This window comes from Capricornis sumatraensis, chromosome 10 (assembly GCF_032405125.1).
Source record: "Capricornis sumatraensis isolate serow.1 chromosome 10, serow.2, whole genome shotgun sequence".
Taxonomy (NCBI): Eukaryota; Metazoa; Chordata; class Mammalia; order Artiodactyla; family Bovidae; genus Capricornis; species Capricornis sumatraensis.
The window spans coordinates 28,946,652-28,961,234 of NC_091078.1; positions in this window are offsets into that span (position 1 = coordinate 28,946,652).

The following is a 14,583-nucleotide window of genomic DNA, read 5'->3' on the forward strand; positions in this document are numbered from 1 at the left end:
TGCCTATTAAGTCACACAATAGTTACCTATGAAGTAGGCACTATTATATTTCTATCTTGTTGATGAGGAAACTGAGTCTCAGAGAGATGAAGCAACTTGCATATGGACTCAGAGGGAATGAGCAATGATGCTGGAATTTTTTTTTTTTTTACTAAGATATATACAGTATATTTAAAACTATTTTATATGATAGTTGATTGACAATGTTGTGTTAGTTTCTGCACACTGGGATTTAATCTTAATCTGGTTCTTGGATCTTTGCTTTTGGCATCTTACCTAGCAGTGTGTCAATCATTCGGTCAGTCTTTCCTTGGGCATTATTGTATGTTAGATATTTTTATTCGTGTACTGCAAATATTTCACTGCATTGTCTTTTCTGTCTTATTTCTCTACCTATACCAACAGTTCCTTGAAGGCTGGAGTAATTCTTATTTATGTACGGTGCTAAACTCAGTAGGCACAGAGTGTTGGTGAGGTGAGAAAGGACTGGAAAGAATGTTTGATGTAGTATTTATGGATAAAGAAATGAGTCATATATTTCTCTTAAACCCTTTAAAGCTGTTACTCAGCTTTGTATTTGTAGTGCTGAGGTTTTGATTGAATGGTCTGGTATCCAGGAAAGAGTGTTTCCTGAATTTTGCAGAATTTGAAACTTAAGAACAGATATTTATTCTGGACACATAATCCAGGTTCCCTCATTGTATATATTTCTTTATCAAACCTAGATCTACAAAAAGACATATGTGGATGTTCGCTGTGGCCCTAGTCATAATATAAAAAAAAAAAATAACTGGAACCAGACCAAATATCTACCAACATGAATGGATCAGCCTAGTGTAGTATATTTGCATAATGGAATGTTGCTCAGTTGCTCTGTTGTGTCTGGCTCTTTGCAGCCGCATAGACTGCAGCAAGCCAGGCTTTCCTGTCCTTCACTGTCTCTTGGAGTTTGCTCAAATTCATGATGATGCTATCGGTGATGCTATCTAACCATTTTATCCTCTGTTTCCCCCTTCTCCATTGTCTTCAGTCTTTCCCAGCATCAGGGTCTTTTCCAATGAGTTGGCTCTTTGCATCAGGTGGCCAACGTTTTGGAGCTTCAGCTTTAGCATCAGTTCTGCCAATGAATATTCAGAGCTGATTTTCTCTAGAATTGACTGAGAGTCCAAGGGACTCTCAAGAATCTTCTCCAGCACCACAATTCGAAAGCATCTATTCGTCAGTGCTCAGCCTTCTTTATGGCCCAGCTCTCACATCCTGGAAAAGCCATAGCTTTGGTTATACGGAGCTTTGTCAGAAAAGTGATGTCTTTGCTTTTAATATGCTATCTATGTTTGTCATAGCTTTCCTTCCAAGGAGCAAGTGTTTCTGTTTTTTTAAATTTCATGGCTGCAGGCACCATCAGCAGTGGTTTTGTATCCCAAGAAAATCAAATCTGATACTGCTTTCACATTTCCTCTTGGAGTTTGGGACTGGATGCCATGATCTTAGTTTTTTGAATGTTGAGTTTCAAGCCAGCTTTTTCACTCTCCTCTTCCCCCCTCCTTAAGAGCCTCTTTAGTTCCTCTTCACTTTCTGCCAGTGGAGTGATATCATCTGAATATCTAAGGTTGTTGATATTTCTCTATGCCATCTTGATTCCAGCTTGTGATCATCAAGTCTGGCATTTCACATGATAATGGAATACTGCTCACTAATAAAATAAGAAAGAATGAACAATGGATACCATGCAATTACATGGATGAATATTATCATAAATACATTATTTTGAACAAAACAAGCCAGACACAAGAGTACCTACTCTATAATTCCATTTATGTGACCTTGTAGAACAAGCAAACTTAATCTTCTATAAATCTAATCACTGGTGGCTTGAGTGAGTGAAGTGGAGTTATTAGGAAAGGGACAGGAAGAAACTTTCATGGAGATGCTTTATAATTTGATTTCAGTATTTACATGGGTTTAGATGATTATCAAAACCTGTTGAGCTGAATGCTCGAAGTCTGCATTTTCTTTTATGTTAATAATATCTCAGTTTTTAAAAATGATAGCCATAACTAGCAAGCGAAGGTGGAGGTTGAGAGAAGTTTCTTTTAAGATGAGAAATACAGCAACAGGTTCATATGCTAGTAAAAATGATCGAGTTGAAGGAAATATATTGATGAATAAAAGAGAAGGGGAATTAGTGAAGTCATGTACTGGAGTAGGAAAGAGGATGAGATCAAGTGCACAAGTGACCTTTCTACTTCTGAAAGGTCATGTATACGGCAGGGTCAAGGTAGGGAATGTGGTTGAAATGATGAGTGAATGGTTGGTCGTGACGTTTCAAGTCTACACAAGCCATTTTTGATTTTCCCCTCATCCAAGGAGAAACCAGGACAATAGATGATAGCGAAGCTAGAGGAGGAGGTGCGAGAGATCTGAGGAAGTGTAGAACAGTGGCTGTCAAGATGTGTCAGAAGCATAAAGCATGTTAAAACAATTTTGCTGGTCCCGCCCCAGAGTTTCTCATCCAGTTAAGACTGGGAAAGACCCCGATGGTGTGCCAAGAAGTTGGTAGATGATGCTGATCTGGACAAGGTCCTAAGGACCTCTGGTGTAGAGCTTGCATTTTTATTACCGAGATAGTCATGCTTTGAATAATAAAACGGTTCGCTTGAGGTACTAGCACTGTTATAAGCAAGTAGCCCAGGCTGCTGTCTACAGTCCAGCGTATTCCTATATGTCCTGACTTGAGTAAGGGGGAGCATTTGACGGCAGTGTGTGCTGGAGGTGAAGTAGGGGGCAGGCACGAGGAGGGAAAGTTGGGAGAAAGATGTTGGGGTTACTAAAGCAAATCTTGCTAAGATCACCTTGGATTATTGTGCTCTGATGAATAAATGTGAACAAGAAAATGTTTTTCCCTGTTCACTATGCACGAGCTTGAGCTTTGGATTATAGGACGGCTTTGTTTTGGCTTTGTTTTGTTTCCTACTATAAAGAAGGCTTGCTCTTAGTATTTTAATGGAGGTATGATCACATTTTGTAAAAGGTTGGTACTTGTTTTGTTTGCAAGCACATGTTTTCCTTTAAACCTAGTGTGTATATTTCATTCATATATATATATATATATATATACACACACACATATATATAAGATCTTGCAAATGTGATTGCAAAAATCCCATGAAATTAATATTTAAAGGTCTTTGAATTAAATATAATCTATTGGAAAGCAGTGGTGAAATGGGACTTTAATTATAAATACAGTATACCCATTCATATACCCATTCATATACCTGTGGATTCCCAGGAAAAACTAGAAGGAAACATGCTAAATATTTGTTGTGACTTTTCTCTGAATTGTATGACCGTATGTAATTTTAATCTTTTTTTTTTTTGATGCTTATAGAATTAGTGTAAGTTATTTTTATAAATCAAAAGAGCAAATTCTGCTTTTTTTATATAGCTAATATAACATAATAACTAACAATATACAAACTGGAATGTTTTTAATGAACTGACCTTGAGTCCTGGGTGCTTGGGATATATCTGTGATCAAGAAAAATAGCCCTATTCTTTCGGAATTTACATTCTGAGACATCAGTGATGAAACTCACTGCATCTTAGTGAACCTAGTGATCCTATTGGATATTTTGGTACAGGATAACTTCAAATTTATATTTTGGTTTGAAGTACTGTTATTCAGCTTTATATTTGCTTTGTTTAAATTATAAAGTTCTTGATTATGGACTGTGACCATTGTAAAAATTGTCATTTATAATAAAGAATGCTGTATTTTTTTTGCCTAGAATAAATTAATAAATTTGTATACTCAATATAAAACAGTATATAGTAAATATTTTAGGTTGGAGTTTATTCATAGATATGAGCAAAAGTTCCCCAGAGTCTAATATTGAATGATACCACATACAATCAGGTCTTTGATTTAAACATCTTAACAGCTTCCAGCATATGGAGTATTGGTCTAAATAATAAATAAATGAAAGTATTTATAAGAATTCTTTCTTCCTTAACATTGAGTTTTAAAGTACAGTTTTGGGCAACAAAAAGGTGGACGAACATGCTGCATGCTTCAAGGAGCCTTGAAAACCTAGGCTAAGTGAGAGAAGCCAGGTGCAAAAGGTCAGTATATTACTCCATTTAGATGTAGTACTTAGAATAGGAAATCTATAGAGACATAAAGTAGGTTCATGGCTCTCTAGGGCTGGAAGCAGGAGCAGAGGAGATCCTTGCTTTGAGTATGGGATTTCTTTTGGGGATGATGTTCTACAATTTTGGGCATGGTTATACAACTCTAAATACACTCAAACTATTGAACTGTATGTTTTAAATGGGCGAACTACATCGTATGTAAGTTACACTTCAATAAAACTGTTACAAAAATTGTTTTTTAAACGTTTCTCCTCATCTTAAGAGCCTCTTGTCTGCTGTGTGGTACGTCTTCATCTTCCCTGGGTCACTGATGGATGACCACGTGCATCCGCTGAAGGGCCCTTCCCCACGCGCCGGTCCACTTCTCCTTGATGGCTTGTGTAAACTTGCCTGAGCATTTGTACTTTGAAGTGAAAGGGTACTTGGCCTCAGGGAGTTTCTTAAATGGAATTACTTTTGGGAAAGATTTAAATTAGCTGATAGGTACAGAAAATCCAGATGGTATCTATTTCACATAATTAAACACTTGAAAACGTGTTCCTAATTCTCCACCCTCTCCCACATCTCTTCCTGTTCTTGGCTTTTTGGGGGTCCAGTAGAAGAAGCACTCAATACCTACTTTCTATTCCTAGCTATAATTTCTCATCCTATAAGAAAATTTTGATTAGATGCCCAGAGTTTTGAAAGGATAACCCAGGAACCAACAGAATCAGAATTATCTGAGTAACTTATTAAATATGCAGAGTCCAAGTCCAATTTGCAGAGATTTGTGGAGTTTACCAAATAATATTTTCTGAGTCAAAAGTTTTTTCTAAACTAGAGATACAAATTTTACCAAGTATTCTTTCCCTGTTGGTTCAGATAGTAAAGAATCTGCCTGCAATGCTAGGAAACCCAGATTCGATCCCTGGGTCAGGAAGATCCCCTGGAAGAGGGCATGGCAACCCACTCCAGTATTCTTGCCTGGAGAATTCCATGGACAGAGGAGCTTGGCAGGCTATAATCCATGGAATCACAAAGAGTCTGATATGACTGAGCAACTAACACTTTCACTTTCTTACATTCCTTCTGTCCTCCCATGATTTTTATCTGTGCTAAAATTTGAACATCAGTTTATTAAAGATCTGGTCTGTCTATGATGCTCAATTATCGTTCAGGTGTTTCCTGTTTCGTTTGGTTTGATCTTTCTGGGTATTCGGAAACTTTTTTTCATCGGTCTTTGCTTCATGAAGACTTAGGCCAAAATGCTCATCTGAGAGATTTGCTTGCTTTTGAAGACTGCTTCATCATTTAGGGTAAACATTTCATAGTTTAGTTTAAACATAGTTTAGTTTTCTCCCCCCCCTCCAAAGAATTAGATCTTTAAGTTTCTTTTCTTCCCCCAGCTGTTTTAGAACTAATAATATATTTGCATTATTAAATCTGGAATATAAGTAGCATGGAATTTTAAAATTTCATTTGGTTTATAAGACTATTAGCATTAATACAGACTAACATTTACCATGTAATTTCTAGAAGTTAAGTCTATTTTGAAAATATCTTAAAAAAATTGTTACTGTGTTTGCTGAGGAAAGTTGGAGATAGATATCTTTATGTTTGTGTGAATAAGATCAGTAAGAAAAGGTAAAGGTATTAGTTTGTTTCTATATATATAGTTAAAGAACATTTTCTTTTTTAACATCCCATGGCTTGGAGTCTTTTTAAGAAGAAAGACTGTGGTTGGATTCCAGAATAGAATAAGAAAAGTCTGAAAATCAAGTTGGCTTATAAGATTCGGTCATACTGTTATTACTATTAATCATAAGTTTTAATTGAAACTTAATATTTAAAACTGATAGGCAACTCTTCTTCACTGTTCTTTTTATTAGAGTATAAGTGAGAATTAACCTTTTTATTGCATGTGTTGGTATCACAGTCAAGGAATTCTTGTTCAGAGATACTGTGTCTAGTGGTAAAGCTTCTCCCAGTTTGCACAACTAGAGCATCAGCCTATAAGACACCATATTTTGAATTTTTTTTTTCCAAATTTTCCTTTTCAGTCTGAGTAGGCGCCTTTCTTAAAGAGGCCCTTTCCTGTTTCATGTGCTTCCCTTGCGACTCAGTTGGTAAAGAATCTTCCTGTCAATGCAAGAGATCTGGGTTCAGTCCCTGGGTTGGGAAGATCCCCTGGAGAAGGGAAGGGCTACCACTCCAGTATTCTGGCGTGGAGAATTCCACGGACGGTAGAGTTCATGGGATCACAAAGAGCTGGACACAACTGAGCGACTTTCACTCTCCTCTTTCACTGGTTTCCTTTCTTTTTTCTTCTTCATTTTGCCAACTCAATTCTGCTTCTCTCTATATTCTCTCTCAATTGTAACTTTCCCAATCCACTCCCATTTTAGTATCTGAAATGGTTTTTAAATGTGCTACTTAAAATTCACAAGTGCTTTAGATAGCATGTGCTCAGCATGCCAGTTACGCTCGTATTTTCGATGCCATCCTGTGTTATCATTTCTCCTTCAGTGAACACAAGTCAGGAATGCTGGACAGAGTTCTGAATGCTGGAGATACACGGTGAATCAGAAACCCACAGGCTCTGTCCCAGTAGCTTACATAGCTAATTATAAATCTGTGCGATGCACAGATTTACTCATAGGGATTACAGGAACCCTAGGTGGGGACACCTGACCCACACTGGTAGAGCTGAACTCACAGGTGACTTAGCAACATCTTCCCCATCTGCTGTCTTCATCCCTCTCCCCCAGAGGGCTTGTGTCCTCTGTTGGTTTCCCTAAAAGCCCCTTAAGTAAGTCTGTCATGGAATGGAGCACAATGTTAACTCCCCCCACCCCCCCCACCCCCAGGGATAATTCCATCCATGTGCCTGGAATATAACTCCAGGATTCCTTGCCCGTTTGCGTGGCTCCACCCACATCCGATGAGAAGGACTAGAAATAGATTTCCCTTTCCCACTCCATCAGTCAGACTTGGTGTGACCTGGAGCCTTCCTAAAATTGGAGGTGTCATAATCTGCAGTGAACACTGGGTTCCTGAACAGGTGTAGCCACAGGAGAGAGATTTTAGCTTCTGAGATGTAAGAACTGAGGGAAACTTGGATGAAATATAATAGAATTCAGTCATAGTACAAATGATGAAACTCAGACTCAAACGTTGAATGAATTCCCCGAATTTACATAGTAAGAGTCACAGCCAGTATGATTACTTATGTCTTCTAATTCTTCATTTATTCTGTTTCTTTCTACCATACTGCTTTGAAATTAGTTGTTTATTATTTTTGACTCTCGTGGGTTCTATTACCAGACTGAACTGTATCAGTGATATAGTTAAGTAAATTTCGTCTTTACAAATGCAAAAATAGAGACACATGTGTAAATGTATATTGGTGTATAGTTTCAAAATAATTTTTTACTTGATTTCAAAGAAGAGGGAAAAGTATCATTCAGTTCAGTCGCTCAGTCGTGCCCAACTCTTTGCGACCCCATGAATTGCAGCACACCGGGCCTCCTTGTCCATCACCAACTCCCGGAATTCACCCAAACTCCTGTCCATCGAGTCGGCGATGCCATCCAGCCATCTCATCCTCTGTCGTCCCCTTCTCCTCCTGCCCCCAATCCCTTCCAGCATCAGAGACTTTTCCAATGAGTCAACTCTTCACATGAGGTGGCCAAAGTATTAGAGTTTCAGCTTTAGCATCATTAGGGTCATCTTATAGTAAATTCATTGTATAACCATCTAGTAATTTCTCACAAGCTTAACTTAGAATTAAAAATCGGAACATCTCAATTCTGTGGGTGTATGATCACTGGAAATTGCCTGAATTTCATGTGTTCATTTTCACAATAGTAATATTGAATCTATCATTAGAGGAAAAGAAGTACTTTCAATGAATTAAAGATTCCTGTCTTTTCTTTATGTCTGTTATTTAAGCTTTTTTCTTAATTATCTCTGATAATAAACAGCCTAGACTTCTTTTAAGAAAATAATGTAATGAACCACTGCCTACCTGTAACTCAGTTATCAGTTCATTGCCACTCTTGGTTCACTTGTCTCACCCATCACACATGATGTTTATTTATTTGTTAAAATGTTGCTGGAATTCTTTAAAGCAAACCCCAAGCATCCTTTTATTTCATACATTAATACGTTTGTATGTATCTCTAATAGAGGAGGACTATAGTATTTTTTAAGTTCCATTATTCCATATAAAACTAATCCTTTGCTATCATCTAATACCCATCCTGAGAAATGCTGGGAGGAAGAAGCACATGCTGGAATCAAGATTGCTGGGAGAAATATCAATAACCTCAGATATGCAGATAACACCACCCTTATGGCAGAAAGTGAAGAGGAACTCAAAAGCCTCTTGATGAAAGTGAAAGAGGAGAGTGAAAAAGTTGGCTTAAAGCTCAACATTCAGAAAACGAAGATCATGGCATCTGCTCCCATCACTTCATGGGAAATAGATGGGGAAACAGTGGAAACAGTGTCAGACTTCATTTTTGAGGGCTCCAAAATCACTGCAGATGGTGATTGCAGCCATGAAATTAAAAGACGCTTACTCTTTGAAAGAAAAGTTATGACCAACCTAAATAGCATATTCAAAAGTAGAGACATTACTTTGCCAACAAAGGTCTGTCTAGTCAAGGCTATGGTTTTTCCAGTGGTCATGTATGGATGTGAGAGTTGGACTGTGAAGAAAGCTGAGTGCTTAAGAATTGATGCTTTTGAACTGCGGTGTTGGAGAAGACTCTTGAGAGTCCCTTGGATTGCAAGGAGATCCAACCAGTCCATCCTAAACGAGATCAGTCCTGGGTGTTCATTGGAAGGACTGATGTTGAAGCTGAAACTCCAATACTTTGGCCACCTCATGTGAAGAGTCGACTCATTGAAAAAGACTGATGCTGGGAGTGATTGGGGGCAGGAGGAGAAGGGGACGACAGAGGATGAGATGGCTGGATGGACAGGAGTTTGGGTGAACTCCGAGAGTTGGTGATGGACAGGGAGGCCTGGTGTGCTGTGATTCATGGGGTCACAGAGATGGACACGGCTGAGCAACTACACTGAACTGAACTGAAGACCCATCCACTCAAATATGCTCAGTTGGAAAAGCAAAGGTTTGAATAGTGAATCCTCTAGGCTGGCTGCTTGATAAAACTTCACTTTCATTGTGTCCTTTGCTTTGTAAGCCTGACCATCACACACATCACCTGCAGTGGTTTCTGGTTATTTTCTGTTCTCCCCACTGACTTGGCAATTTTCTTTTTGCTCTCTGTTTCCTGAATTTGCCCTTCTCAGATATCTGGATGCCTCATACATTTTCAATACCTCTCTATTTACCTCCATTTTTGGTGATGAATTTTAGCAGTACTTCATCATTGCTTATTTAGGGTGTTAGTTTAATAATAAGAAAAGACATCTCTAGAAGCATGCGCGTGGATGAGGAGGTAAAGTACAGGGTCTTTGAATTAGCAAAGTGAATTTGGGTAAGTTTATTGAGTACTTTGAGTCTCTGTCTGTAAAATGTAGCCAGTCCTGAACATTATTTTGTCCCACTGTCTGTATCTTTCACAAGCATGTCCTAGCCTTCTTTGGCCAAAACCCCAGCATAAATAGTTACACATTCCCTCCTTGCCCTCTAAGTTCCCAGTCGTTGGGATAGACAAGCCTGCAGAGTGTGCAGTCGACCTGGGTCCGTGGTTAGATTTCCAGAACAGTTGCTAGGAACTCTAAGGAGAGACGAACAGAAAAGCATATAAACTTGAAAAAGTGTTACTTCACTAAAAATAGAAGCATAGCAGGATATATTCAATAGTCTGTATTATTTTCAAATTGCTATCACATTGATATAAAAATAAAGAAGAAAGAGAAAAGATTTTCTTTTGTATCCTTGGAAAAATTTCTCTTTTGTATCAGTTTGGGCTTACCTGGTAGCTCAGATGGTAAAGCATCTGCCTTCAATGTGGGAGACCTGGGTTCAATCCCTGGGTCAGGAAGATCCCCTGGAGAAGGAAATGGCAACCCACTCCAGTACTCTTGCCTGGAGAATTCCATGGATGGGTAAGCCTGGTAGGCTACGGTCCATGGGATTGCAAAGAGTCAGACAGGACTGAGCGACTTCACGTGTCCACTGGTGTCAGCTTGCCTGTTGTATCCAAGCTCTGTTGCATTTCCTTTCTCACCACGAAGAGCATCATCTGTGAAGGAGCGTGAGCAAGGGGATAGAAAATGGGCGAGAAGCGGAAAAGGACATACTGTTGTTCACAGGCCTACACATTAGATAGGTATAGATTTGGTGAAGATTATATGGGATATTCCATGGTGTTTATCTGGAAATGTTAGCTATTTCCATTATATTCAGAATTAACTTTTTGTGATAGATATTATAGGCATAAAGTGCTTTGCTTACTGAAATTCCTGATTTTTTTCCCCCTACTTTTCCCGCAAGAAAAATGACATTTTAGGATGATTGGAAGGCTGGGCCTTGGAGTCAAACAGACCTTGTTTCAAATACCAACTCTGTCACTAACATTTCTCTCAGGGTGAAGAAAATTCATAACTTCACCAAATACCATTTATTCATCTATAAAATAGAAAAATACTTTTTATAAATTGTTATAGGGATTAAGCAAGATAATGGACCTTATAGAGATTATCACTGGCACATACATCATAAGCCCTAGAAGGATGTAGCTATTTCCTTGATATTCAAAATTTAATTGTGTGATTTATTCACTAATTTTTCTCAATTCACCATTTTTTTTCTGTTATATATGTGTTATATAGTTGGCTTTTCCTCCCTTGGGATCAGTTTCTTATCTTGGATAAAATTATAAATGTTTTGTCTTTATTTCTCTTTAAGAAATGAAACAACTTAGATATTGTTAGAGAGCAGTTGTGGTTAATTTGATTCAGCTTCCAAGAACACTTGGAAATCTGATGGAGATTTTGAGATGGCTGTGACTGGATGCGAAGGAAAGACTGGGAATACCTTTGGCTCAGATCTGGGATTCTGACAAGAAACAATTCCCTGACCTGAGGCAAGCTGCTGAATCTGTCTGGACATCCTTGTCTTCTGTTTGAAGGAGGGATTTGACATTGGTGATGGTGCAGACCCTTGGGGTTTCAGTATCCTATGACTATCATTGGGCAGGTAGAGCTTTGCCATTTGAGCCTCAGAGAGAGCAAGACAGGAGCAAGGCTTATGGGTGGGAGCTGAGAGTTCAGGAACAACAGGAGATGACAGAAGGCATTACTTTTCAGAATGAAGGGGGCAATATGGGCAGTGGGAGGGAATAGGAAAATTAAAGAACAGAGAAGAAGAACTGTGCCAGAACTTCAGTCTGACTTATTTTTTTTGAGCAGTGCCAGGATTTCATAGCAACATCCACTGTTGCTTCTGGTAAATACATGTTGAAGGGACTGTCTTTCTGTGAGTGTGTACTATCAACCCCAATTCTCAGGAAACTAAATCTTTGCAGCTTACTGGAGATAAAGCCAGTAGGTTTTGGTGTTGGTGATAGTTTGCAAGCAGAAGTACAATGTGATGGGTTTTGCTCTCAGGTTTAATAGATTGGGATGTGTGATCTGTGTTTGTAGCCAATAGGGGCCATGAAATTTCACTCAAGTCAGGCAACAGAATGCAAGACGTGATTTTGGCTCGCAGCCTCGATTTTAGTCACACTGACAAATACAGAGAAATTGCCTTAAAAACATGTGCATGAGTTGCCTCATGCCAGGCTTTCTCTAAAATTTCCAAAGATCCTCATCATGGCAACTTGAGATTGGACATAGGCTGGTAGAAGCGTTACAATTTAGCTTTAAAGTACTCCTTGCTGCACTTTGGCAAACAGTGTCCTGTTATTTGGATTTACTGAAATCACTTTGCGCAAGCTTTAAAGGAAAGTTTCAGTGTTAGATGAATAACCAGGAAGATTGGATGGTTCTTCAGGGAGAGTAGCTCAGTGAGGTCATTAGCTTCTAAAATCTGGTGCTTAGCTTAAAAGTCCAGAAGCATCAGGTGTCAGCACTTTTGTTGACCAACTTGTTCAAGGAAACTGATTATAAGAAACCAAATCTCTAGGATGCTGATGTATAAAGCAACATAATAATTTATAATGAGACATATGAATGGAACCAAAACTATGTCAACTGTTTTTCTACCCAAAGGAAACCTTACCTGGAAAGGCCATTGTTATCACAGTTTCCAGCAACTATTTGGTGGAAATAGTTGAATGACTTTGGCCAGTATCATCAAGTTGTATTACCATCTGTAGTTCAGGGACAGAACTGCCAGACATACTGAATAGCCAGGTTGCTCGACTGGGAAGCTCCTTCTGATCACCTTTCTCTCCCTTTTTTCTGTGTCCATCACCTTCTTATATTCCCTCCATGTCATTTTCATTGTTTCCAGTTTCTAACAAAGGGCTTATCATATATGTGCTAAATAAATGCTAGAATGAATGGCATATGTTCACATCTGTTGACTTAACTTTTGTTGAAATTGAGTAATAATCAAGTGGATTATAATCAGTACCTATAGGAGCTTATGGCTTTATATATGAAGTTCTTTGTTAGTTGGAACTAACAGTTTCTGCCTATTTTTTGAATGTTGATGAGTCTTAAGGCTACTGCATTTGTTCCTTAAAATCTACTACCTCCCTCCCTCTTCAGTATAAAAACTATATCGTAGAGCAAGTTTGAAGCTCTGTTTTCTTATTTCCTCCATTCGGGTCATTTTTAGAATGTTTTATTCTTTCATTCTGAGAACCTCGTTACCAAATTCATGACAAACATCTAGGTATCCCATTATTTCTCTTAACTTCTGGCCTCACAACCGAAGGCAAAATATTAAGACGAAGATGTGAAGTCTTAGTTTTTGTTGTTTAATTAAAAATTTCCTGTTAATTCTTGTCCTGCCTGCACATTGGTCACTGATGATACATTTGAGGTTATCTTGGCTACTATGGAACTAGATTTTTTTAAAGATAATTGCATGCCATGAGACCTAAGTAAATGTGGTGGCAAGATGGAAAGATGTGTTGGTGGGATACAGCCCGTCTTTGAGATGGGCTCTCTGCTTGTGCTTAGTCGCTCAGTTGTGTCTGACTCTTTGCGCCCCCGTGGACTGTGGCCCGCCAGGCTCCTCTGTCCATGGAATTCTCCAGGCAAGATACTGGGGTGGGTTGCCTTGCCAGGAGATCTTCCCAACCCATGGATTGAACCCAGGTCTCCTGCTTTACAGGCAGTTCTTTATCATCTGAGCCACAAGGAAAGCCCAAGAATACTGGAGTGGGTAGCCTATCCCTTCTCCAGTGGATCTTCCTGACCCAGGAATTGAACTGGATCTCCTGTATTGCAGGCGGGTTCTTTACCAGCTGAGCTACCAGGGACATTTCTGCCTAGTCAAAATGTATCTGTGTGTAATTGGGAGTGATCGCTTACTAACATTTTCTTTCTTTGAGAAAAAAGTTCATTCTAAGCTTTGTAACTATTAATAGGTTTTGTTTGTAAAGCTGAGAAACTTATTTCAAAATTAAATTTTTTAGTCACCTTTTAAAAATAGTCTTTCAGATGTATTTGTTTGGGCTAGGAAAAATATATAAAATAAAGATAGCTTCTCTCTTGAATAGGGAAAATTTGAATTCTATCAATTCTGAAATCAAAGTAAAACATCTGGAGAGGTGATGTGACCAACAAATCAAAATTTACAGACACAGCTAATACCAGTAAATAAGAAATGCATTTATTGTCTTCAGTTGGTGACCATCAATACAGGGTGATTATTATTTTCAACCTTCTATAAGATGGAGAGATGGTAATACTTGTCATGGTTTATCTTATATATGTTTTTCCAATAAGGATTATGGTTGATAGACTTGGTTATCAGTGGGTCTATTTGCCTCTATATAAAAAAAACAGCTGATGTTTGTATTCAAGGATTTTGTATTCAAGGATTTTTATTCTGCATTAGTATATGCGTTTTAGTATTTTCGAATGAGTCAACGCTACTGTCAAGTTTTATGAATTTTGAGTTGACTTCCTAATTGGATTTCAATGGTAGCTCCTGAGTGGCTTGCATTATTTCCGTAGGTAAGACAATGAAGGTTTGGGGTTAACAAAATAATATTTAAATTATATATGTACATATGTGTATATATATATGTGTATGTGTTTATATGTGATTTCTCATCTAGATATAAAATCTTTGTAGAAAAGAATTTAAATGAAGAAAAATATAAAGAAAAAGTTTCCACATTCTCCCTTTTAGAAACTAGCAATCACATGGTAGTGTATATGTGCTAAAAATGTATACACACATGTGTTTCTTTCTAAATGAACATAGAATATTTTAAAACATACAATTGCATGCATAATAATTAGACTTTGGATTCATATTAGAAAATCCCCTAAAAGCCTACAGAGCCT